Here is a 25,031-nt window from a genome sequence, read left to right on the forward strand (position 1 = left end):
TTTGTCCTGTCCTGGAGGACATGATGACATATTCTAGACAAATGATGAACAAATTCAAATTTTTAAACTGCCACCTTTATATTTTTCTTGATTAATTTTGGGATCTCAACATTTTTTTCAAAAATATTCTCTTCCTGAATGAAAATAGATTTTAATCAATTATTTTTTGTATTAATAATTCTATTTATTTTAAAAATCTTTTCTAAAATTCCTTTTCAAATTAATTTTAAGATCTTTCCTATTTGAAAGGAATTTTATTTTATTCCTACATTAAATATAAAACCTCTTGTCTTTCACAAATATTTTCATAATTGTTATTTTTTCAGCATTGATCACCACCATTCTACATTCCTCTCACACACATTTTATATAACCAGTCTAGTATAAAGTTAAAATGGCATGAAGAAAGATAATCGTTAAAAGAGGAGGATATTACTCATACCCTCAAACACACCTTTCTCAACCCTCTATCTCTACCATCTTTCCTGACACCACTTCTCTATCACCACCATACCATATCACTTAACCTCCTACCACTACTGCATTTAGGACGAGAACTAAGACCTCCACTCGTCACTTCGTTGCTGCCTCCCCAAAACCCAGTTCTTCACGCCCTAACTCTTCGTGAGGCAAGAGGCCAATCACTGAGGAAGAAAAAACCTGTGAAGCTTCTCCTCCTCCTTCTAAAATCTATGGTATGGATTCTCATTTCTCTCTTCATCTCATTGTTGAGCCATGATTGCATGTGTAAGACCCAAAATTTTTGAATAAATCTTATTATAAATTAATTTCAATTCATTTAATTCATTAGAAATTTTATTTTCAGAAATTATTTTATCAAAGTTAATTAAATCAAAAATTAAATCAGGTTTTAATAATTAATTAAAATTTTATCTAATTTTATAATTATTAAATTATTTTCTATATTTAAATTACAAAATTAGTAGTTAGGAAATGACAAAAATTTCTTATGTGATTTAATTCAAATAATGGATATTTTTATGATTTAATACTTCATGTTTTAGGAATAAAGAAAATTAATCTTATTATCTTATAAATTCAATTAAAGAATTTAATTTCAAATCAATTAGTATTTTAATACAACAAATGATATTTTAGAATAATTTTTAAGATTAAATTAGATTTTAAATTAACACTGTATATCCTAATTTGATTAAAATTAATCAAATCTAACTTAAACCCTAAATCTAAATTAAAATTAATACTGTATACTATGTTTTCTTTTATATATTTATATAAATTTTAAATACTAATTATCTCCTTTAACTTTATTATTAATTTTTCTTTTCCAGTTTTCCTTGTCTCTTTCTATTCACCGCCACCAACCTTTCTTCCTTAATCTTCCCCAAAACCTAGCTTCAGAAAAACTAAAGAGAGAGGAAAAAAAAAAGAAAGAAAGGGAAAAAGAGGGAGGCGGCGCGGCGAGTGTCATTGCCGCCGTCGCCGCCGCTGTTGACAGGAGAAGAGAGGGAGATCTGAGAGAGAGCTGCACGGGAAGAGAGGGGAAGAGACCTTGCCGTCGCGCCAGCCACCCACGCCAGAGGAGAGAGATTGGACAGAGAGAGGCGCGAAGAGGGAGGACTCACGCTGCTGCTTCTGTTCATGCCGTCGCGGAGAAAGCTAGCATCGCCGCCGTCCATGGATGAAGCAGAGGAGAGAGATCCGCGAGGAAGGGAGGACCGCGACCTGACCAGCCGCCATGCCCAGTCGCCGCTCATGTCGCCGGCGCCGTCCTTGCTTGAACCATTGCCAGATCCGCCGCTGCTGAAGCTTCTGCCTGCGCCTCTGCGTCGCCGGAGCTCCACGCCACCGCTGCCGCCGCCGAAAACCAGTCTCTGAAGCCTGTTTGCTTGGATATACGGTCATCGCGAATTCCTCTGCCACTGTCCAAGCTGCCATCAGAAGGATCCACCACAGCCTCCTCTATTCTTGTCTTCGAATCAGAACTGCCCTTTTCCAATTTCAATCTCAATTCTGTTATTTCTGAATATGTAACTCCTCTATCCTTGCTCTGCTGTCATTTAATTTTATTCCTCTGCTATGATCTTCTTTTAATTATGACCGCGCATGTCTCTATTTTAGTTTTGCTAAGGTATGTCTAAAAAATTAAAATTGGTGCTGCTGTCACCGTTTCGATCACGTTGGAATCACCGCTGCTGCCATGAAACAAAAAGGGAAGAGAGTTACTATGTTTAACCTATGTGAATTCAGCTAATTGAGGTAGGGGCATCTTTCTTAAACTTGCTTTTCTTTCCAGAGTTGTTATAAATCGATATTAATGCGTGAAATACATTTCCGTGATTTTGTAAGTCTTATAAATTGGTTTGAGTTGTTTTGGATGAACAAGATTATTAGTTTGATTGACAGATTGATCGATTGAGAAAGTTGGGTGTTTTGATTAATTGAATGATATTGTTAAAGTGGTTTTTCTTGAATTATCGGAGGAGATTTATTATTGGCATTTAGTTTAACTTTAGAAATGGTTTGGTTTGAAACTGTTTGAGAAAACTAAGGGTTCTTAATCATTGACTGGATTCTGAATTTTACAGCTTCCTTGGATTGAGTATGGTTGTTGTGAAAATGGTTATTAGAAATGATTTGAATGATTAACAGGCGCTTGGTTTGGTTTGGTTGGGACCCGAAAAGGGTGGCAGAGTCCGAGTTTTAGAGGAGATGCTGCCAAAATTTTATAAAATTGGAAGTTTTATTTGAAGTAATTATTTAAAAAGATTTTTTTTTAAACTTTATATATTTTAAGATTGATTTATAATGGAATGGAAAGAAGGATGATGAGGATTTTCTTTGAAATATGATTTTTGAATGAATTTGGAAAAGAGATTTGTATTGATGAATGATGATGTTGAAAATGATGAGAATGTTGAGATAGGACTGAGAATGTTAAATATGATCTTTGAATTATTCATTTGGCTTATGATTATCTGAGATACGAGGTTCCCTGGATAAAGTACCATGGCTTGCCACCACGTGTACCAGGTTGAAAACTCGATACTATGTTGACCCTACGACGTAAGTGTGACCGGGCACTATATAAATTCCCGGAAATATTACCCCCATTGAGCAATATTGATTATTTGAGAAAAAGCTATGCATTGACTCTTGGGATGCACGTCAAGGGACAGTCTAAGGACAATTCAGACTTGTCGGGTTGGCTGGATAACTGACAGATGAGCCTCATCAGCCATAGGACAGGCATGCATCATATGCATTTGTATGCTTTGCTTGGGTTTGAACTTGTTTTGGTTTGCCTAATTGTTAAACTGCTCTTAACTGCTACTTGAACTATTTGTTGTAACTGCTAGCTACTTGTGCTTTCCTTGTCTGTCTTGCCTGTGTTTGTCCTGACGTGCTACATTTGAGAATGAACTTTGGTGCTGAATTAATGATTATGTTGTTTGATTGCGTGGTTGGTTTCTAATTGAGATTTTCTTATAAAAAAAGAAAGTTTTTGGATTCTTGAAAGATTAAACATTATTTCTTTGAAAAGGTTTTGAACGATTACCTATTGGTTTTTTTAAAAGATTCATAAGACAATGATAATCACTGAGCTTGAATACATATTTCTGATTAGATATCTTCTTATGACAACTTTGAAACTCCATGGTGAGACCGTGTGGTTAGGTTCTCACCCCCTACAGTTTTACCTTTTCAGGAACCAGATGAAGAGGCATTAAGAAGAGTTATACTGAGTTTGGTTTATATGCTGTTGTGTTAATTAGATTATTTTTCTTCCCTCGTCTTTGTTATTACAAGTTTGTAAGAGGGATAGGAGTTGTATGATCTACATGTATATTATATTATGAGATATTATGTAAGGAGTCTTGCATATGAATCTATGCCTGCTTGCATTTTTCTTAAGATAAAGTGTTTATTTCCGATTTTCAAAGAAACCAGCAATACAGTGTCGAGTCACAGGCTCCTATTTTAATATTTAGTATGTAAAGTAGTCGTAATACTGCTTGCTATCAGAGTAGCGCAGCCGGAAATGTGACTTCTGTTAGTAAGGGTGTTACATTATGGTATCAGAGCGGTCTTTCCTGTAGAGCCTTGGAAATGGACTTATTATGCTTCAATTGCATACTCTGAGAATCTGTCATGTAGTAGGTCTTATCCGGATAACAAGAATTAGGACTTTATACACATGACTGTCTATTTATTAACGTTGTTAGCCTACCGTTACATATCTGCTGATGTTAAGTCTGGCCAACTTAATGCTGGTAGTTTATGTGTATAGGAAGTTAACGGATTATCATAGACGAAATAGAAATAATAGGTAATGCTTATAACGCGGTTTGGGAACGTTAGGAGTTATTTCTTGAGGTTACTCTGTTATATGTCTCGAAATTCTGCCGATGACATTTGACTTGTTCCTTCTTGTTGTGCCTTGAAGTCCTTGTTTGAGATTTCCTTCTTGAAAAAATAATTTGACTATTTTCCAACCCTATCCCTTCGTTTATATGCTTTCTGCCTTCTGTTGTTTAAACTTTTTCTTAACTCGTGTACTTTGAAATAACAGAGTGATCATTGAAATCTTTGCGATTTTGCTATCAATTAAGTTGTTTTTCCTTGAGAGTATTGTATTCTTTTGAAAATTAGCTGCAAATTTGTTTGAATTGTCATATTCTGTGAACTGATTTCTTTTTTTTACATATTTCAATTCTTTTGAACATCTTTATAGAGTTGTAATTTTAAGTGTCCTATTCACTCTTTAGATCTTTTTTAAGAACTTTTGGTTTATTCTTATGTAGGTTGTTATTGACTTTGCATTCTTTTACTTGAACGGTGCAATCTCTATTCCTTTTTATGAGCAAAACCCTATCTCAAGTTTCCTTTTAACTAGATTGTAGTTTCATACATACTTTTGTTTAGTCGGTATCTGAATACCTTTCAAAGTATTTGAGAAAATATAATCTTCCCCTTACCCAAATTAAATATTTTCTTTTTCAAATTTTGCATAGTTTATCTCAAATTGAACTTACATTGGAATAAAGCCACTTATAAGCTTTTGTTATTCTTTTGAAGGATGTTTATTGCTTATCTTTTCTTTTAGACCGCGAAATGAATTTTTCGTAAGTTTTCCATTCTTTTATGAATAATGCATTTGAAAGTATTTTTAATCATACTTTTCAGTTCTGTGAACCTTGTCTTGGGTTTAAGATATTCTTTTTTGTAAACCTCGTGCTTCTTTGATCCAGCTTGAATTCATTTCAAAATATTGCATTTTTTTCATTTTGTTGGTCCTATTAGATTCTTCTAATTTAAGTTTCTTATTCGAAATATGATTTGACTCTCTTTTTTTAGCGCATTTCAATGTCTTTGAACATTTTTGTGAGGTTGTAATTTCAAGAATACCCTTGGAATTTTGGTTTTAGGGCTTTTTAAAGAAATTTCAAGTCAATCTTTTCTTGCTTGATTGTATCCATAGCCCTCCTTTAAATCTGATGGAGATGTTTTGAATTTAGCATGCTTTTATCCATATGAGTTCTTGGAAGCATATATATTTTGAGACCTTACCTCAAATCCCCTTTTTAAAACAAATTTGGTTTCTTTTCAACTTTATTGCAATTTCACTACATATCTCTAATTGACTAAATATTTATAATTTTTGAAAAATTACTTTTGATCCTTAGGTTAATTAAATTCCATCTTTCGAACTTCACATATTCTATCTTTACCTTAAGAATAATTCTGATGTAAAAGAACTTGATTTTCCTTCTAATCCTATTGCAATTTTATGCATATTTTGTTTGGTTATGTTTTTAAGCATACTTTAAGATTCTTGAAGGAAGATTTTATTTCTATTTTAAATAACCTTCATTTTAGGAACCTCACGTAATATATTTCAACCCAGGTATGTTTTGAAGCAATGTAAACATCTATACTTTTGTTAATTTCTTTAAATATTTATTTCATATCTTCTCTTTTTATAAAGTAACATAACTTCCTCTTAAGTTCATCTATTCTTTGCAGACATTCCATTTAATTGTGTTCCTAAACATTCTCTTAAATTTTGTAAACAACGTCCTTGACTTTGGTCACTCTCTTCTTGTGAATTTTATACTTTAAATTCGGCTTGAATTCAATTCTAACAAATGTATCATTTTCTTCTTATCGTCTCCATTGAAGTTCTTTGAACTCTTTATACATCCACCTCTTATTTTTATAAAATACTGTTTGAATCCTCATGAGCATCTATCCTGGTCATTACACTTCCTTATATGAATCCTGTACTCTTTGACATGACATTAAAATTATTTCGTACAACACCGATCCTTGAATCTTTAAAAATGTTAAGTGTTCCTTTTAATCAAGCCATATAGGCTTATGCGTCCCAATCGTGCCGTGTAATTCGAGGTGTCGTTTGCCCTTTTTCTTTTCTTGAGATGTAATTTATATTTTTTTTTTGCTTCATAATTTGTACTTTACACACATCTTGACCTGTTTACATTTTCGAATATGGTAAAAACTCTAGTAACACAGTTGTTGACCTCATATTTCCCCACGAGCTAAGGATCCCTTATAGTAATCCAAAATTGTTCTGTTGTGATGCGTCGCTACTATCTTTAATTATTCCATTCAATATCTCATACTTCTTCGATTCAGCTTGTAATCTGATTCAAACTAACGCACTGTTTTCTTCTTATTGATCTTATCGAATTTTTTTTAATTCAAGAGTTATCCTTGTAATTGTCAATTGATTCCTTTCTGGCAATCTTCATTACTTATGTATCTTCGTTTACTTGTAATTTCATTCATTCTTTCAAATTCCTATGAGTACTATCCTTGTCACTTGTCATTCTTTTCTAAAATGTTGTGCCCTTCTCCGTGATTTAAAATTTATTTTAATGTCACGTGCAATCTTAGATATGGCAAGTAATACCTTAGTTCTTAGGACAGTTAATGAATGTAAAAGGTAAAATTGGTAAATGTGCGATGCCAACGGATGTTGTGGAGTTTTGTTTTGCGTGAAAGAGTTTTGTTGATGTTAAATTTGGGACCAGTAAGATTTGTAAAATATTTAACAAAGTTGAGAACCTTCAGATGAGTTGCTTATTAAAGTATGGTTGAAAATGGTGGAGATGAATTATGTTGAAGTTTAAATAGTTGAGTCTCTGAAGTTAGTATGAGATCAGTATGCGGACATTGAGCACATCGTTTTAACCACAACTTGTTTTATGATCTTTTGCCACCTTGCTTTACCATTACATGTATGAAACATATCGCGTTGTACACCAAGCCTACCTTGTAACTTCTTTTTCGTATAACACTTATACCTTATATACCTTTATGCCATATGAAAATTCTGGTATTTAAAACTATATGAATATATATACAGAGAACTTTTTGCCTTTTTCTTTAAATAAGTTCAAGAGTGAAGTAATATAAAATCTCTTTTATTTTGAATCAATTTTCGAGGACGTAAATTTTTACAAGGTAGGTAGGATGTAAGACCCAGAATTTTTGAATAAATCTTATTATAAATTAATTTCAATTCATTAGAAATTTTATCTTCATAAATTATTTTATCAAAGCTAATTAAATAAAAAATTAAATCAGGTTTTGATAATTAATTAGAATTTTACCTAATTTTATAATTATTAAGTTATTTTCTATATTTAAATTACAAAATTAGTAGTTACGAAATGACAAGAATTTTTATGTGATTTAATTCAAATAATTGATATTTCTATGATTTAATACTTCATGTTTTAGGAATAAAGAAAATTAATCTTATTATCTTATAAATTCAATTAAAGAATTTGATTTCAAATCAATTAGTATTTTAATACAACAAATGATATTTTAGAATAATTTTTAAGATTAAATTAGATTTTAAATTAACACTCTATATCCTAATTTGATTAAAATTAATCAAATCTAACTTAAACCCTAAATCTAAATTAAAATTAATACTGTATACTATGTTTTCTTTTATATATTTATATAAATTTTAAATACTAATTATCTCCTTTAACTTTATTATTAATTTTTCTTTTCCAGTTTTCCTTGTCTCTTTCTATACACCGCCACCAACCTTTCTTCCTTAATCTTCCCCAAAACCTAGCTTCAGAAAAACTAAAGAGAGAGGAAAAAAAAGAAAGGAAGGGAAAAAAGAGGGAGGCGGCGCGGCGAGGAAGGGAGGACCGCGACCTGACCAGCCGTCGTGCCCAGTCGCCGCTCATGTCGCCGGCGCCGTCCTTGCTTGAACCGTCGCCAGATCTGCCGCTGCTGAAGCTTTTGCCTGCCCTCTGCGTCGCCGGAGCTCCACGCCACCGCTGCCGCCGCCGAAAACCAGTCTCTGAAGCCTGTTTGCTTGGATATACGGTCATCGCGAATTTCTATGCCACTGTCCAAGCTGCCATCAGAAGGATCCACCACAGCCTCCTCTGTTCTTGTCTTCGAATCAGAACTGACCTTTTCCAATTTCAATCTCAATTCTGCTATTTCTGAATATGTAACTCCTCTATCCTTGCTCTGCTGTCATTTAATTTTATTCCTCTACTATGATCTTCTTTAATTATGACCGCGCATGTCTCTATTTTAGTTCTGCTAAGGTATGTCTAAAAAATTAAAATTGGTGCTGCTGTCACCGTTTCGGTCACGTTGGAATCACCGCTGCTGCCATGAAACAAAAAGGGCAGAGAGTTACAATGTTTAAGCTATGTGAATTCAGCTAATTGACGTAGGGGCATCTTTCTTAAACTTGCTTTTCTTTCCAGAGTTGTTATAAATCGATATTAATGCGTGAAATACATTTCCGTGATTTCGTAAGTCTTATGAATTGGATTGAGTTATTTTGGATGAACAAGATTATTAGTTTGATTGACAGATTGATCGATTGAGAAAGTGGTGCATGAAATTGTGATCATCAATGGTGCCATCAACATGGTACGCTCATTGCAATCTCAACTCTTCATCACAACTCCGCACAACTAACCAGCAAGTGCACTGGGTCGTCCAAGTAATAAACCTTACGCGAGTAAGGGTCGATCCCACGGAGATTGTTGGTATGAAGCAAGCTATGGTCACCTTGTAAATCTTAGTCAGGCAGACTCTAATGGTTATGAATGATATATGAATAAAACATAAAGATAAAGATAGAGATACTTATGTAATTCATTGGTGGGAATTTCAGATAAGCGCATGAAGATGCTGTGTCCCTTCCGTCTCTCTGCTTTCCTACTGTCTTCATCCAATCCTTCTTACTCCTTTCCATGGCAAGCTTATGCAAGGGTTTCACCGTTGTCAGTGGCTACCTCCCATCCTCTCAGTGGAAATGTTCAACGCACCCTGTCACGGCACGGCTATCCATCTGTCGGTTCTCGATCAGGCCGGAATAGAATCCAGCGATTCTTTTGCATCTGTCACTAACGCCCCGCCTTCAGGAGTTTGAAGCACGTCACAGTCATTCAATCATTGAATCCTACTCAGAATACCACAGACAAGGTTAGACCTTCCGGATTCTCTTGAATGCCGCCATCAGTTCTAGCCTATACCACGAAGACTCTGATCTCACGGAATGGCTGGCTCGGTTGTCAGGCGATCAACCATGCATCGTGTATCAGGAATCCAAGAGATATTCACCCAATCTAAGGTAGAATGGAGGTGGTTGTCAGGCACACGTTCATAGGTGAGAATGATGATGAGTGTCACGGATCATCACATTCATCAAGTTGAAGAACAAGTGATATCTTAGAACAAGAACAAGCGGAATTGAATAGAAGAACAATAGTAATTGCATTAATACTCGAGGTACAGCAGAGCTCCACACCTTAATCTATGGTGTGTAGAAACTCCACCGTTGAAAATACATAAGAACAAGGTCTAGGCATGGCCGTGAGGCCAGCCTCCCAATGATCTAAGATAGCATAAGAACAAAGATAGCTACCCAGATATCTCAATACAATAGTAAAAGGTCCTACTTATAGAGAACTAGTAGCCTAAGGTTTACAGAGATGAGTAAATGACATAAAAATCCACTTCCGGGCCCACTTGGTGTGTGTTTGGGCTGAGCAATGAAGCATTTTCGTGTAGAGACTCTTCTTGGAGTTAAACGCCAGCTTTTGTGCCAGTTTGGGCGTTTAACTCCCACTTTGGTGCCAGTTCCGGCGTTTAACGCTGGAAATTCTGAAGGTGACTTTGAACGCCGGTTTGGGCCATCAAATCTTGGGCAAAGTATGGACTATCAAATATTGCTGGAAAGCCCAGGATGTCTACTTTCCAACGCCGTTGAGAGCGCGCCAATTGGGCTTCTGTAGCTCCAGAAAATCCACTTCGAGTGCAGGGAGGTCAGAATCCAACAGCATCTGCAGTCCTTTTCAGTCTCTGAATCAGATTTTTGCTCAGGTCCCTCAATTTCAGCCAGAAAATACCTGAAATCACAGAAAAACACAAAAACTCATAGTAAAGTCCAGAAAAGTGAATTTTAACTAAAAACTAATAAAAATATACTAAAAACTAAACCAATTATACTAAAAACATACTAAAAATAATGCCAAAAAGCGTACAAATTATCCGCTCATCACAACACCAAACTTAAATTATTGCTTGTCCTCAAGCAAATGAAAATCAAATAAGATAAAAAGAAGAGAATATGCAATGAATTCCAAAAACATCTATGAAGATCAGTATTAATTAGATGAGCGGGGCTTTTAGCTTTTTGCCTCTGAATAGTTTTGGCATCTCACTCTATCCTTTGAAACTCAGAATGATTGGCTTCTTTAGGAACTCAGAATCCAGATAGTGTTATTGATTCTCCTAGCTAAGTATAATGATTCTTGAACACAGCTACTTATTGAGTCTTGGCTGTGGCCCAAAGCACTCTGTCTTCCAGTATTACCACCGGATACATACATGCCACAGACACATAATTGGGTGAACCTTTTCAGATTGTGACTCAGCTTTGCTAAAGTCCCCAATTAGAGGTGTCCAGGGTTCTTAAGCACACTCTTTTTGCCTTGGATCACAACTTTATTTCTTTCTTTTTCTTTTCTCTCTTTTTTTTTGTATTCACTGTTTTTTCTTGCTTCAAGAATCATTTTTATGATTTTTCAGATCCTCAGTGACATGTCTCCTTTTTCATCATTCTTTCAAGAGCCAACATTCATGAATCACAAATTCAAAAGACATATGCACTGTTTAAGCATGCATTCAGAAAACAAAAGTGTTGCCACCACATCAAAATAATTAAACTGTTATAAAATTCAAAATTCATGCAATTCTTTTTCTTTTTCAATTAAGAACATTGTTTATTTAAGAAAGGTGATGGATTCATAGGACATTCATAACTTTAAGGCATAGACACTAAGACACTAATGATCATAAGACACAAACATGGATAAACATAAAGCATACATTTTCGAAAAACAGGAAAATAAAGAACAAGGAGATTAAAGAACGGGTCCACCTTAGTGATGGGGGCTTGTTCTTCCTCTTGAAGGTCTTATGGAGTGCTTGAACTCCTCAATGTCTCTTCCTTGTCTTTGTTACTCCTCTCTCATGATTCTTTGATCTTCTCTAATTTCATGGAGGAGGATGGAATGTTCTTGGTGCTCCACCCTTAGTTGTCCCATGTTGGAACTCAATTCTCCTAGGGAGGTGTTCAGTTGCTCCCAATAGTCTTGTGGAGGAAAGTGCATCCCTTGAGGCATCTCAGGGATCTCATGATGAGAGGGGTCTCTTGTTTGCTCCATCCTTTTCTTAGTGATGGGCTTATCCTCATCAATGGGGGTGTCTCCTTCTATGTCAACTCCAACTGAATAACAGAAGTGACAAATGAGGTGAGGAAAGGCTAACCTTGCCAAGGTGGAGGACTTGTCCGCCACCTTATAGAGTTCTTGGGCTACAACCTCATGAACTTCCACTTCTTCTCCAATCATGATGCTATGAATCATGATGGCCCGGTCTAGAGTAACTTCAGACCGGTTGCTAGTGGGAATGATTGAGCGTTGGATAAACTCCAACCATCCTCTAGCCACGGGCTTGAGGTCATGCCTTCTTAGTTGAACCGGCTTCCCTCTTGAATCTCTCTTCCATTGGGCGCCCTCTTCACAAATGTCAGTGAGGACTTGGTCCAACCTTTGATCAAAGTTGACCCTTCTAGTGTAAGGATGTTCATCTCCTTGCATCATAGGCAAGTTGAATGCCAACCTTACATTTTCCGGACTAAAATCCAAGTATTTTCCCCGAACCATAGTAAGCCAATTCTTTGGATCCGGGTTCACACTCTGATCATGGTTCTTGGTGATCCATGCATTGGCATAGAACTCTTGAACCATTAAGATTCTGACTTGTTGAATGGGGTTGGTAAGAACTTCCCAACCTCTTCTTCGGATCTCATGTCGGATCTCCGGATATTCACTCTTTTTGAGTGAAAAAGGGACCTCGGGGATCACCTTCTTTAAGGCCACAACTTCATAGAAGTGGTCTTGATGCACCCTTGAGATGAATCTCTCCATCTTCCATGACTCGGAGGTAGAAGCTTTTGCCTTCCCTTTCCTCTTTCTAGAGGTTTTTCCGGCCTTGGATGCCATAAATGGTTATGGAAAAACAAAAAGCAATGCTTTTACCACACCAAACTTAAAAGGTTTGCTCGTCCTCGAGCAAAAGAAGAAAGAAGAGAGTAGAAGTAGAAGAAATGAGGAAGAAGGGAATGGCTTTGTGTTCGGCCAAAGAGGGGGGAGAAGTGGTGTTTAGGGTGTGTGAAAATGAAGGGGTGAGGAAGGGTTTATATAGGAGAGGGGGGTTCATGGTTCGGTCATGTATGGGTGGGTTTGGGAGGGAAAGTGGTTTGAAATTGAAGGGTGAGGTAGGTGGGGTTTTATGAAGGATGGATGTGAGTGGTGAAGAGAAAGATGGGATTTGATAGGTGAAGGGTTTTTGGGGAAGAGGTGTTGAGGTGATTGGTGAATGGGTGAAGAAGAGAGAGAGTGGTGGGGTTGGTGGGGATCCTGTGGGGTCCACAGATCCTGAGGTGTCAAGGAAAAGTCATCCCTGCACCAAATGGCATGCAAAAATGCGTTTTGAGCCAATTCTGGCATTAAACGCCGGGCTGGTGCCCATTTCTGGCGTTTAACGTCAGGTTCTTGCCCTTTCCTGGCGTTTAACGCCAGTCTGGTGCCCCTTTCTGGCGTTAAACGCCCAGAATGGTGCCAGACTGGGCGTTAAACGCCCAACAGCTAGCCTTACTGGCGTTTAAACGCCAGTAGGTTCTTCCTCCAGGGTGTGCTGTTTTTCTTCCTTTTTTCATTCTGTTTTTGCTTTTTCAATTGATTTTGTGACTTCTCATGATCATCAACCTACAAAATAAAATAAAATAACAAAGGAAAATATATAAAATATAACATTGGGTTGCCTCCCAACAAGCGCTTCTTTAATGTCAGTAGCTTGACAGAGGGCTCTCATGGAGCCTCACAAATGCTCAGAGCAATGTTGGAACCTCCCAACACCAAACTTAGAGTTTGAGTGTGGGGGTTCAACACCAAACTTAGAAGTTGGTTGTGGCCTCCCAACACCAAACTTAGAGTTTGACTGTGGGGGCTCTGTTTGACTCTGATTTGAGAGAAGCTCTTCATGCTTCCTCTCCATGGTGACAGAGGGATATCCTTGAGCCTTAAATACAAAGGATTCTTCATTCACTTGAATGATCAGTTCACCTCCATCAACATCAATCACAGCCTTTACTGTGGCTAGGAAGGGTCTGCCAAGGATGATAGATTCATCCATGCACTTCCCAGTCTCTAGGACTATGAAATCAGCAGGGATGTAATGGTCTTCAATCTTTACCAGAACATCCTCTACAAGTCCATAAGCTTGTTTTCTTGAATTGTCTGCCATCTCTAGTGAGATTCTTGCAGCTTGTACCTCAAAGATCCCTAGCTTCTCCATTACAGAGAGAGGCATGAGGTTTACACTTGACCCTAAGTCACACAGAGCCTTCTTGAAGGTCATTGTGCCTATGGTACAAGGTATGGAGAACTTCCCAGGGTCCTGTCTCTTTTGAGGTAATTTCTGCCTAGACAAGTCATCCAATTCTTTGGTGAGCAAAGGAGGTTCATTCTCCCAAGTCTCATTTCCAAATAACTTGTCATTTAGCTTCATGATTGCTCCAAGGTATTTAGCAACTTGCTCTTCAGTGACATACTCATCCTCTTCAGAGGAGGAATACTCATCAGAGCTCATGAAAGGCAGAAGTAAGTCCAATGGAATCTCTATGGTCTCATTTTGAGCCTCAGATTCCCATGGTTCCTCATTAGGGAACTCATTGGAGGCTAGTGCACGCCCATTGAGGTCTTCCTCAGTGGCGTTCACTTCCTCTCCTTCCTCTCCAAATTCGGCCATGTTGATGGCCTTGCATTCTCCTTTTGGATTTTCTTCTGTATTGCTTGGAAGAGTACTAGGAGGGAGTTCAGTAATTTTCTTGCTCAGCTGTCCCACTTGTGCCTCCAAATTCCTAATGGAGGACCTTGTTTCAATCATGAAACTTTGAGTGGTTTTGATTAGATCAGAGACCATGGTTGCTAAGTCAGAGTGGTTCTGCTTAGAATTCTCTGTCTGTTGCTGAGAAGATGATGGAAAAGGCTTGCCATTGCTAAACCTGTTTCTTCCACCATTATTGTTGTTGAAACCTTGTTGAGGTCTCTGTTGATCCTTCCATGAGAGATTTGGGTGATTTCTCCATGAAGAATTATAGGTGTTTCCATAGGGTTCTCCCATGTAATTCACCTCTTCCATTGAAGGGTTCTCAGGATCATAAGCTTCTTCTTCAGATGAAGCATCCTTAGTACTGCTTGGTGCATTTTGCATTCCAGACAGACTTTGAGAAATCAAATTGACTTGTTGAGTCAATATCTTGTTCTGAGCCAGAATGGCATTCAGAGTATCAATCTCAAGAACTCCTTTCTTCTGATTAGTCCCATTGTTCACAGGATTTCTTTGAGAAGTGTACATGAATTGGTTATTTGCAACCGTTTCAATTAGTTCTTGAGCTTCTGTAGGCGTCTTCTTCAGATGAAGAGATCCTCCAGCAGAGCTATCCAAAGACATCTTGGATAGTTCAGAGAGACCATCATAGAAAATACCTATGATGCTCCATTCAGAAAGCATGTCAAAGGGACATTTTCTGATCAATTGTTTGTATCTTTCCCAAGCTTCATAGAGGGATTCTCCATCCTTCTGTCTGAAGGTTTGGACTTCCACTCTAAGCTTACTCAATTTTTGAGGTGGAAAGAACTTTGCCAAGAAGGCATTGACTAGCTTTTCCCATGAGTCCAGGCTTTCTTTAGGTTGAGAGTCCAACCATGTCCTAGCTCTGTCTCTTACAGCAAAAGGGAATAGCATAAGTCTGTAGACCTCAGGGTCAACCCCATTAGTCTTGACAGTGTCACAGATTTGCAAGAATTCAGCTAAGAACTGATGAGGATCTTCCAATGGACGTCCATGGAACTTGCAATTCTGTTGCATTAGAGAAACTAATTGAGGCTTAAGCTCAAAGTTGTTTGCTCCAATGGCAGGGATAGAGATGCTTCTCCCATAGAAGTCGGGAGTAGGTGCAGTAAAGTCACCAAGCACCTTCCTTGCATTGTTGGCATTGTTGTTGTTTTCGGCCGCCATGTGTTCTTCTTCTTTGAAGATTTCTGTTAGGTCCTCTGCAGAGAGTTGTGCCTTAGCTTCTCTTAGCTTTCGCTTCAAGGTCCTTTCAGGTTCAGGATCAGCTTCAACAAGAATGCCTTTGTCTTTGTTCCTGCTCATATGAAAGAGAAGAGAACAAGAAAATATGAAATCCTCTATGTCACAGTATAGAGATTCCTTGAGGTGTCAGAGGAAAAGAAAAATAGAATAAAGAGGTGGAAGAATTCGAACTTAGTGAGATAGAGTTCGAATTGTGCATTGAGGAGGAGTGATACTCCATAAATAGAAGGATGTGAGAAGAGGGGAAGAGGTTTTTTCGAAAATTAATTAAAAGGGTTTTAAAAACATTTTGAAAAACTTTAATTGATTTTCGAAAACCAAGAGTGGGAAAGAAATCAAGTAATTTTTGAAAAAGATTTTGAAATTAGAAATCAAAAAGATATGATTGAAGATTATTTTGAAAAAGATGTGATTAAAAAGATGTGATTGAAAAGTTATGGTTTAAAAAGATATGATTGAAATGATATGATTTGAAAACAATTTTTAAAAAGATTTGATTTTAAAAAAAATTAATGACTTGGCTAACAAGAAAAGATATGATTCAAACATTAAACCTTTCTCAACAGAAAAGGCAACATACTTGAAATGTTGAATCAAATTATTAATTGATAGCAAGTATCTTTGAAAAAGGAAAGAAATTGATTTTGAAAACATTTGATTGAAAAGACATGATTTGAAAAAGGATTTGATTTTGAAAAACTTTGAAAACTTGAAAAAAATTGATTTGAAAACAAAATCCTCCCCCTTGTGCCATCCTGGCGTTAAACGCCTAGAATGGTGCACATTCTGGCGTTTAACGCCCAATGCACTACCTTTTTGGGCGTTAAACGCCCAACCAGGCACCCTGGCTGGCGTTTAAACGCCAGTCTGTCCTTCTTCACTGGGTGTTTTGAATGCCCAGCTTTTTCTGTGTAATTCCTCTGCTGCATGTTCTGAATCTTCAGTTCCCTGTACTATTGACTTGAAAATAGAACCAAGATCAAATAAACAATGCATGCAAAACACCAAACTTAAAATTAGACACTAGACTCAAACAAGAAACAAAATATTTTTTGTTTTTATGATTTTGAGATTTTTTTGGATTTTTCGAAAATTATATGGAAATAGAAAATAAAGGTTTCAGAGTTCTTAATTTGGATTCCAGGAATCATTGCAATGCTAGTCTAAGACTCCGGTCCAGGAATTAGACATGGCTTCACAGCCAGCCAAGCTTTCAAAGAAAGCTTCGGTCCAAAACACTAGACATGGCCAATGGCCAGCCAAGCCTTAGCAGATCATTGCTCCAAAAGCAAGATTGATAGAGATCAATAAGCTCTTGTGATGATCAGTTGAAACCTCGGTCCAATAAGATTAGACATGGCTTCTCAGCCAGCCAGATTTCAACAGGTCATCATGAAACTCTAGAACTCATTCTTAAGAATTCTGAAAAATACCTAATCTAAGCAACAAGATGAACCGTCAGTTGTCCATACACGAAACAATCCCCGGCAACGGCGCCAAAAACTTGGTGCTGTTGCCGGATCAAAACTTGGCACTGTTATTGCAGGGAACAAATGCGAAACTGTAGTTAGGACATTTAATTCCCCGGCAACGGCGCCAAAAACTTGGTGCACGAAATTGTGATCATCAATGGCGCCATCAACATGGTACGCTCATTGCAATCTCAACTCTTCATCACAACTCCGCACAACTAACCAGCAAGTGCACTGGGTCGTCCAAGTAATAAACCTTACGCGAGTAAGGGTCGATCCCACGGAGATTGTTGGTATGAAGCAAGCTATGGTCACCTTGTAAATCTTAGTCAGGCAGACTCTAATGGTTATGAATGATATATGAATAAAACATAAAGATAAAGATAGAGATACTTATGTAATTCATTGGTGGGAATTTCAGATAAGCGCATGAAGATGCTGTGTCCCTTCCGTCTCTCTGCTTTCCTACTGTCTTCATCCAATCCTTCTTACTCCTTTCCATGGCAAGCTTATGCAAGGGTTTCACCGTTGTCAGTGGCTACCTCCCATCCTCTCAGTGGAAATGTTCAACGCACCCTGTCACGGCACGGCTATCCATCTGTCGGTTCTCGATCAGGCCGGAATAGAATCCAGTGATTCTTTTGCGTCTGTCACTAACACCCCGCCTTCAGGAGTTTGAAGCACGTCACAGTCATTCAATCATTGAATCCTACTCAGAATACCACAGACAAGGTTAGACCTTCCGGATTCTCTTGAATGCCGCCATCAGTTCTAGCATATACCACGAAGACTCTGATCTCACGGAATGGCTGGCTCGGTTGTCAGGCGAGCGCTCGGTTGTCAGGCGATCAACCATGCATCGTGTATCAGGAATCCAAGAGATATTCACCCAATCTAAGGTAGAACGGAGGTGGTTGTCAGGCACACGTTCATAGGTGAGAATGATGATGAGTGTCACGGATCATCACATTCATCAAGTTGAAGAACAAGTGATATCTTAGAACAAGAACAAGCGGAATTGAATAGAAGAACAATAGTAATTGCATTAATACTCGAGGTACAGCAGAGCTCCACACCTTAATCTATGGTGTGTTGAAACTCCACCGTTGAAAATACATAAGAACAAGGTCTAGGCATGGCCGTGAGGCCAGCCTCCCAATGATCTAAGATAGCATAAGAACAAAGATAGCTACCCAGATATCTCAATACAATAGTAAAAGGTCCTACTTATAGAAAACTAGTAGCCTAAGGTTTACAGAGATGAGTAAATGACATAAAAATCCACTTCCGGGCCCACTTGGTGTGTGTTTGGGCTGAGCAATGAAGCATTTTCGTGTAGAGACTCTTCTTGGAGTTAAACGCCAGCTTTTGTGCCAGTTTGGGCGTTTAACTCCCACTTTGGTGCCAGTTCCGGCGTTTAACGCTGGAAATTCTGAAGGTGACTTTGAACGCCGGTTTGGGCCATCAAATCTTGGGCAAAGTATGGACTATCATATATTGCTGGAAAGCTCAGGATGTCTACTTTTCAACTCCGTTGAGAGAGCGCCAATTGGGCTTCTGTAGCTCCAGAAAATCCACTTCGAGTGCAGGGAGGTCAGAATCCAACAGCATCTGCAGTCCTTTTCAGTCTCTGAATCAGATTTTTGCTCAGGTCCCTCAATTTCAGCCAGAAAATACCTGAAATCACAGAAAAACACACAAACTCATAGTAAAGTCCAGAAAAGTGAATTTTAACTAAAAACTAATAAAAATATACTAAAAACTAAACCAATTATACTAAAAATATACTAAAAATAATGCCAAAAAGCGTACAAATTATCCGCTCATCAGAAAGTTGGGTGTTTTGATTAATTGAATGATATTGTTAAAGTGGTTTTCCTTGAATTATCGGAGGAGATTTATTATTGGCATTTAGTTTAACTTTAGAAATGGTTTAGTTTGAAACTGTTTGAGAAAACTAAGGGTTCTTAATCATTGACTGGATTCTGAATTTTATAGCTTCCTTGGATTGAGTATGGTTGTTGTGAAAATGGTTATTAGAAATGATTTGAATGATTAACAGGCGCTTGGTTTGGTTTGGTTGGGACCCGGAAAGGGTGGCAGAGTCCGAGTTTTAGAGGAGATGCTGCCAAAATTTTATAAAATTGGAAGTTTTATTTGAAGTAATTATTTAAAAAGATTTGTTTATTTTAAACTTTATATATTTTAAGATTGATTTATAATGAATGGAATGGAAAGAAGGATGATGAGGATTTTCTTTGAAATATGGTTTTTTGAATGAATTTGGAAAAGAGATTTGTATTGATGAATGATGATGATGTTGAAAATGATGAGAATGTTGAGATATGGACTGATAATGTTAAAATATGATCTTTGAATTATTCATTTGGCTTATGATTATCTGAGATACGAGGTTCCCTGGATAAAGTACCGTGGCTTGCCACCACGTGTACCAGGTTGAAAACTCGATACTCTGTTGACCCTACGACGTAAGTGTGACCGGGCACTATATAAATTCCCAGGAATATTACCCCCATTGAGCAATATTGATTATTTGAGAAAAAGCTATGCATAGACTCTTGGGGATGCACGTCGGGGGACAGTCTAAGGACAATTCAGACTTGTCGGGTTGGCTGGATAACCGACAGATGAGCCTCATCAGCCATAGGACAGGCATGCATCATATGCATTTGTATGCTTTGCTTGGGTTTGAACTTGTTTTGGTTTGCCTAATTGTTAAACTGCTCTTAACTGCTACTTGAACTATTTGCTGTAACTGCTAGCTACTTGTGCTTTCCTTGTCTGTCTTGCCTGTGTTTGTCCTGGCGTGCTACATTTGAGAATGAACTTTGGTGCTGAATTAATGATTATGTTGTTTGATTGCGTGGTTGGTTTCTGATTGAGATTTTCTTATAAAAAAAAGAAAGCTTTTGGATTCTTGAAAGATTAAACATGGTTTCTTCGAAAAGGTTTTGAATGATTACCTATTGGTTTTTTTAAAAGATTCATAAGACAATGATAATCACTGAGCTTGAATACATATTTCTTATTAGATATCTTCTTATGACAACTTTGAAACTCCATGGTGAGACCGTGTGGTTAGGTTCTCACCCCCTACAGTTTTACCTTTTCAGGAACCAGATGAAGAGGCATTAAGAAGAGTTATACTGAGTTTGGTTTATATGCTGTTGTGTTAATTAGATTATTTTTCTTCCCTCGTCTTTGTTATTACAAGTTTGTAAGAGGGATAGGAGTTGTATGTTCTACATGTATATTGTATTATGAGATATTATGTAAGGAGTCTTGCATATGAATCTATGTCTGCTTGCATTTTTCTTAAGATAAAGTGTTTATTTTCGATTTTCAAAGAAACCAGCAATACAGTGTCGAGTCACAGGCTCCTATTTTAATATTTAGTATGTAAAGTAGTCGTAATACTGCTTGCTATCAGAGTAGCACAGCCGGAAACGTGACTTCTGATAGTGAGGGTGTTACAGCATGACGATATAGCCTCCAAATCTGAATATGCCAAGATTTTAAAAGAGAATTTTGATTCCAATAAGTTTTTGAACTTAACAAATTGGCATTTCTTTCAAAATGGCATTATTGATAGTCCATAGTTACTCCAAAATTGGCTTCACTCGAAACCTTAGCTGAGAAAGGTTTGGATTTTACTCAAACCGTTAGTCAATAATGGCTGCCTTTGTTCGCTATTTGCGATAAAGTGTATCCTAATTTGGTGAGGCAATTTTATTCAAATATGAAACATGAAGATGCCAAGGTGGTTTTGTATGGAAAAAGCAAAATCATTGTTCTTAATAAGGAACGCATTTGAGAAATATTAGGATATTAAGGTATTGGAATCGATGTTTTTGCTTTTGGAAAGTGGGATCCTGACCTCCATGTTAGCATAAACACTACCTTTATGATCATCTGTGAACAAGTAACTCTTTGCTTCGGCCTAACATCCACTCGTAAAATCCTTGGCCTAGTTAACGCCCAACCCCATTGCATCATCACACTTTATCCTACCTCAAAGTGGCTCCTTCTAATGTGTGACTTTTTGCGATACTCTGGTGTTGTATGCTCTCATTTAAGGAATTCACATCTCTTTTGTATACTTGATGATGAGGCATATGTATGAATGGATGAAAAGTGAGAAAAAAATCTACTTTGCTTTATGTCCTTTTTCTTACAAAATTTTTTACATACTTTAATGTTGATTTATTTGCTGAAATTGCCGAGGAGCATAACTCATTCTTAAAAGGAGGTGGTGCAATGAGAAGAACTAGTATACAATACACCACCATTGTGTTGGAAAATAAAAGAACAAGGCACACACACTCACGAAGAATATAAAATGAAGAGGAATGTATTGAATGTATTTGTGTGTTGTTATTTATGAAATGATTACATATGTATTTATACTTTTCTTTGACATCTAAACTTAATACATCCTAATAAATAAATGGTTTAAATTAAAATTAAATATAGACAACTTATTCAAACTGTGGTTTCTATTCATTCTTAAATTCTAACCATCAAGTTTATTTTTAACATTCTCCCTTAAACTTGATAATTTTTCGACTCCAATCATAATCCTTAACTTTTGAAAAGCATCATATTTAAGAAGTTTTGTGAAAATGTCAGCAACTTGATCAAGTGATTTCACATACTCAACCTCCACATACATGTTCTCAATACATTGTCGAATAAAATGATACTTTATTTCTATGTGCTTGCTTCTGTCATAAAACACTAGATTCTTTGCTAGGGCAATCGCTGACTTATTGTCCATCATGATCTTGATGGATTCAGCTTGCTCAAAATAAAGTTCCTTCAGTAGTATCTTCAGCCAAATTGCATGACATGTACAGGCAGTGGCAGCAACATATTTAGCTTCACAAGTTGAAAGAGTGACTATAGGTTGTTTCTTTGAACACCAAGAAATTACATTATTTCCTAAAAAGAAAACAAAGCCAGTAGTACTCTTCCTGTCGTCAATATCCCCAGCATAATCACTATCACAATAGCCCATTAATTTGAATTCATCTGAAGCTGAATAAAACATGCCTACTCAAGAGTGTCTCTAAGATAGCGAAGAATTCTCTTGGCTGCCTTCATATGGGTTTCTGTTGGATTCTCCATGTAACGACTAATTAACCCAACTGAAAATAAAATGTCAGGTCTAGTACATGTCAAATACCTTAAACTCCCCATGAGACTTTTGAATAATGTTTGATCAACTTTTCTTACACCTTCTTCCTCTTTGGAAAGTTTGACTCCACACTCCATAGGTGTATTGGTAGGATTGCAGTCTAACATGTTGAGTTTCTTCAATAGCTCTCTTACATAAGCCTGTTGTGAGATGAAAATTCCATCCTCCATTTGTTTCACTTCAATTCCCAAATAATAAGACATTAGTCCCATATCACTCATCTCAAATTCTTGAGCCATTACCTTCCTAAATTCTTCAAACATTATTTGATTGTTTCCTGTGAATATAAGGTCATCCACATAGACACAAACAAATAACAAATTTCCTCTTTCTTCTTTCACATAGAGTGCATATTCATGAATGCACCTAGTGAAACCATTATCTTGAAAATACGTATCAAGATGATCATTCCAAGCTCTTGGAGCTTGCTTCAGTCCATATAAGGCCTTTTTAAGTCTTAAAACTTTATCTTCACAACCCTCAACAACAAAACCCAAAGGTTGTTCAATATAAACTTCTTCCAGAAGATTACCTTTCATAAAAGCAAACTTCACATCCATTTGGTGGATTTTCCAGTTGTTCTGTACTGCAAGTGACAGCAATAGCCTTATCGTCTCCAAGCGAGCAACTGGAGCAAACACCTCATCATAATCTATTCCTTGCTTCTGCTTATACCCTTTTGCAATGAGTCTTGCCTTATACCTTTCTACATCACCTTTAGAGTTCTTTATAACTCTGTAAACCTATTTGACTCCAATAGCCTGATGACCACTTGGAAGTGATGCAAGTTTCCAAGTGTTGTTCTTCTCAGTTGCTTGAATTTCTTCCTCCATAGCTTGTATCCATTTCTCATCTTTGACAGCTTCTTTAAAACTTAAAGGCTCATCATTGGAGAGTAAACATAATAAATTTTCATCCTTTAGCTTTTCTGTTTACTTATAGAGATCAGAGAGACTTTGATATCTATGAGGGCCTTCGCTTGAACTAGAGGATGGAGAAGATGATGATGATGCTAGTGGGATTAATGCTGGTGTTGAAGCATCGATTTTGCCTTGCACTTCTTACATCAGGGCTTCTTTTTCCTCAAAGTAAGGCAGAAAATCATAAGTGACTTCATTTTGTGTACTCCTGTCCCACTTTGCATTTTCTTCAAATTCAACATCTCTGCTTATTATTACTTTATTATTGATGGGATTGAAGAATTTGTAGCCTTTCCTCATAACCAATAAATACAAGATTTTGACTCCTATCATCAAGCTTCGATCTTTCTTGCTCAAGAATTTGGACATATGTAATAGATCTAAATACTCTTAAATGTGATACATTAGGCTTCAAACCACTCCATACTTCTTGAGGTGTTATATCTCTCAAACTCTTGGTAGGTGAGCGGTTTGAAAGATAAACTGCACATGCAACTGTTTCTTCCCATAACTCTGTTGGTAATGACTTACTTTTTAACATCTTTCTTGCCATAGTTAGAATTGTCCTATTCTTTCTTTCAGCAACCCCATTTTGTTGAGGCAATCTAGAAATAGTTAGGGGATGTCGAATACCATGATTTTCATAAAACATCTTGAATTCATTTGAAGTGAATTCTCCACCTCTGTCAGTTCTGAGAGCTTTTATCTCATAGCCACCTTCTTTTTCAACGAGGGCTTTAAACTTCTTGAAAGTTTCAAATGCTTCGCTCTTTTATTTCAAGAAATAAACCCATGTTTTTCTTGAATAATCATCAATAAAAATAAAAAATAGGTGCTTTTACCAAGTGACAAAGGCTTGATGGTATAGGTCCACAAACATTCGTGTGGATAAGCTAAGGTGGTTTGGTAGCTATTGATTTGGACTGCTTTGGAAAACTCTTTCTTGAATGTTTTTCAAGTAAGCAAGCTTCACATAACTGATGAGGATGATCAATTATTGGAATTCCTTTTACCATCTTCTTTATTCCCAATTCTTTGAGCCTACCAAAATTTAAATGTCCATATCTCATATGCCAAATCCATGGTGGATCTTCAATACATGACTTTAAATATATAGCTCCATCGCTTCTCATGTTTAACAAGAATATACGATTTCTTGTCATAAAAACCTTAGCAATAAGATTTCCATTTTTATCTCTAAGCCAAAGATAGCGACCTTTCATGACTATCTTGCAACCATTCTCCATAAGTTGCCCAATACTCAAGATATTATTCTTCATCTTTGGGATGTAATAAACATTGGTAAGAATCTTATGACTTTTATTCTTCAGCTCGAATAGAATCATCCATTTGCCATTGATCTCTACTTTTGATTCATCACCAAAATGCACGTGTCCTTTTACGTTGGTGTCGAGTGCTACAAATTTACCCCTATCACTTGTCATATGGTTGCTAGTTCCATTGTCAAGATACTACGTACTATCTTCAGAATTTTGATCTTCCTTGAGCGTAAGGAATAATGTTGGTTCTTCAACATCTTCACTGTGCACAACAAGTTTATTTTCTTCTTCTTTGGATGTCTGACACTCCCAAGAATAATGTCCATTCTTTCCACATGAATAGCATCCAATGTGTCTTTTGTCAACTATTCTTCCTCTTCCACGACTTCGAGAAAAATTTTGATTTCTTTTC

At 36.9% G+C, this 25,031-nt stretch overlaps 1 non-coding gene across 1 annotated transcript; it reads left to right on the forward strand.

Moving 5' to 3' along the window:
- The first annotated feature begins 15,138 nt into the window (after nt 1-15,138).
- Nucleotides 15,139-15,246, forward strand: LOC130947012 (small nucleolar RNA R71). The gene has a single exon (XR_009072426.1). It is a non-coding gene; the product is annotated as a small nucleolar RNA R71 (small nucleolar RNA).
- The last annotated feature ends 9,785 nt before the right edge of the window (nt 15,247-25,031 follow it).

The sequence above is a fragment of the Arachis stenosperma genome, chromosome 8 (genome assembly GCF_014773155.1).
Source record: "Arachis stenosperma cultivar V10309 chromosome 8, arast.V10309.gnm1.PFL2, whole genome shotgun sequence".
NCBI classification, from domain to species: Eukaryota; Viridiplantae; Streptophyta; class Magnoliopsida; order Fabales; family Fabaceae; genus Arachis; species Arachis stenosperma.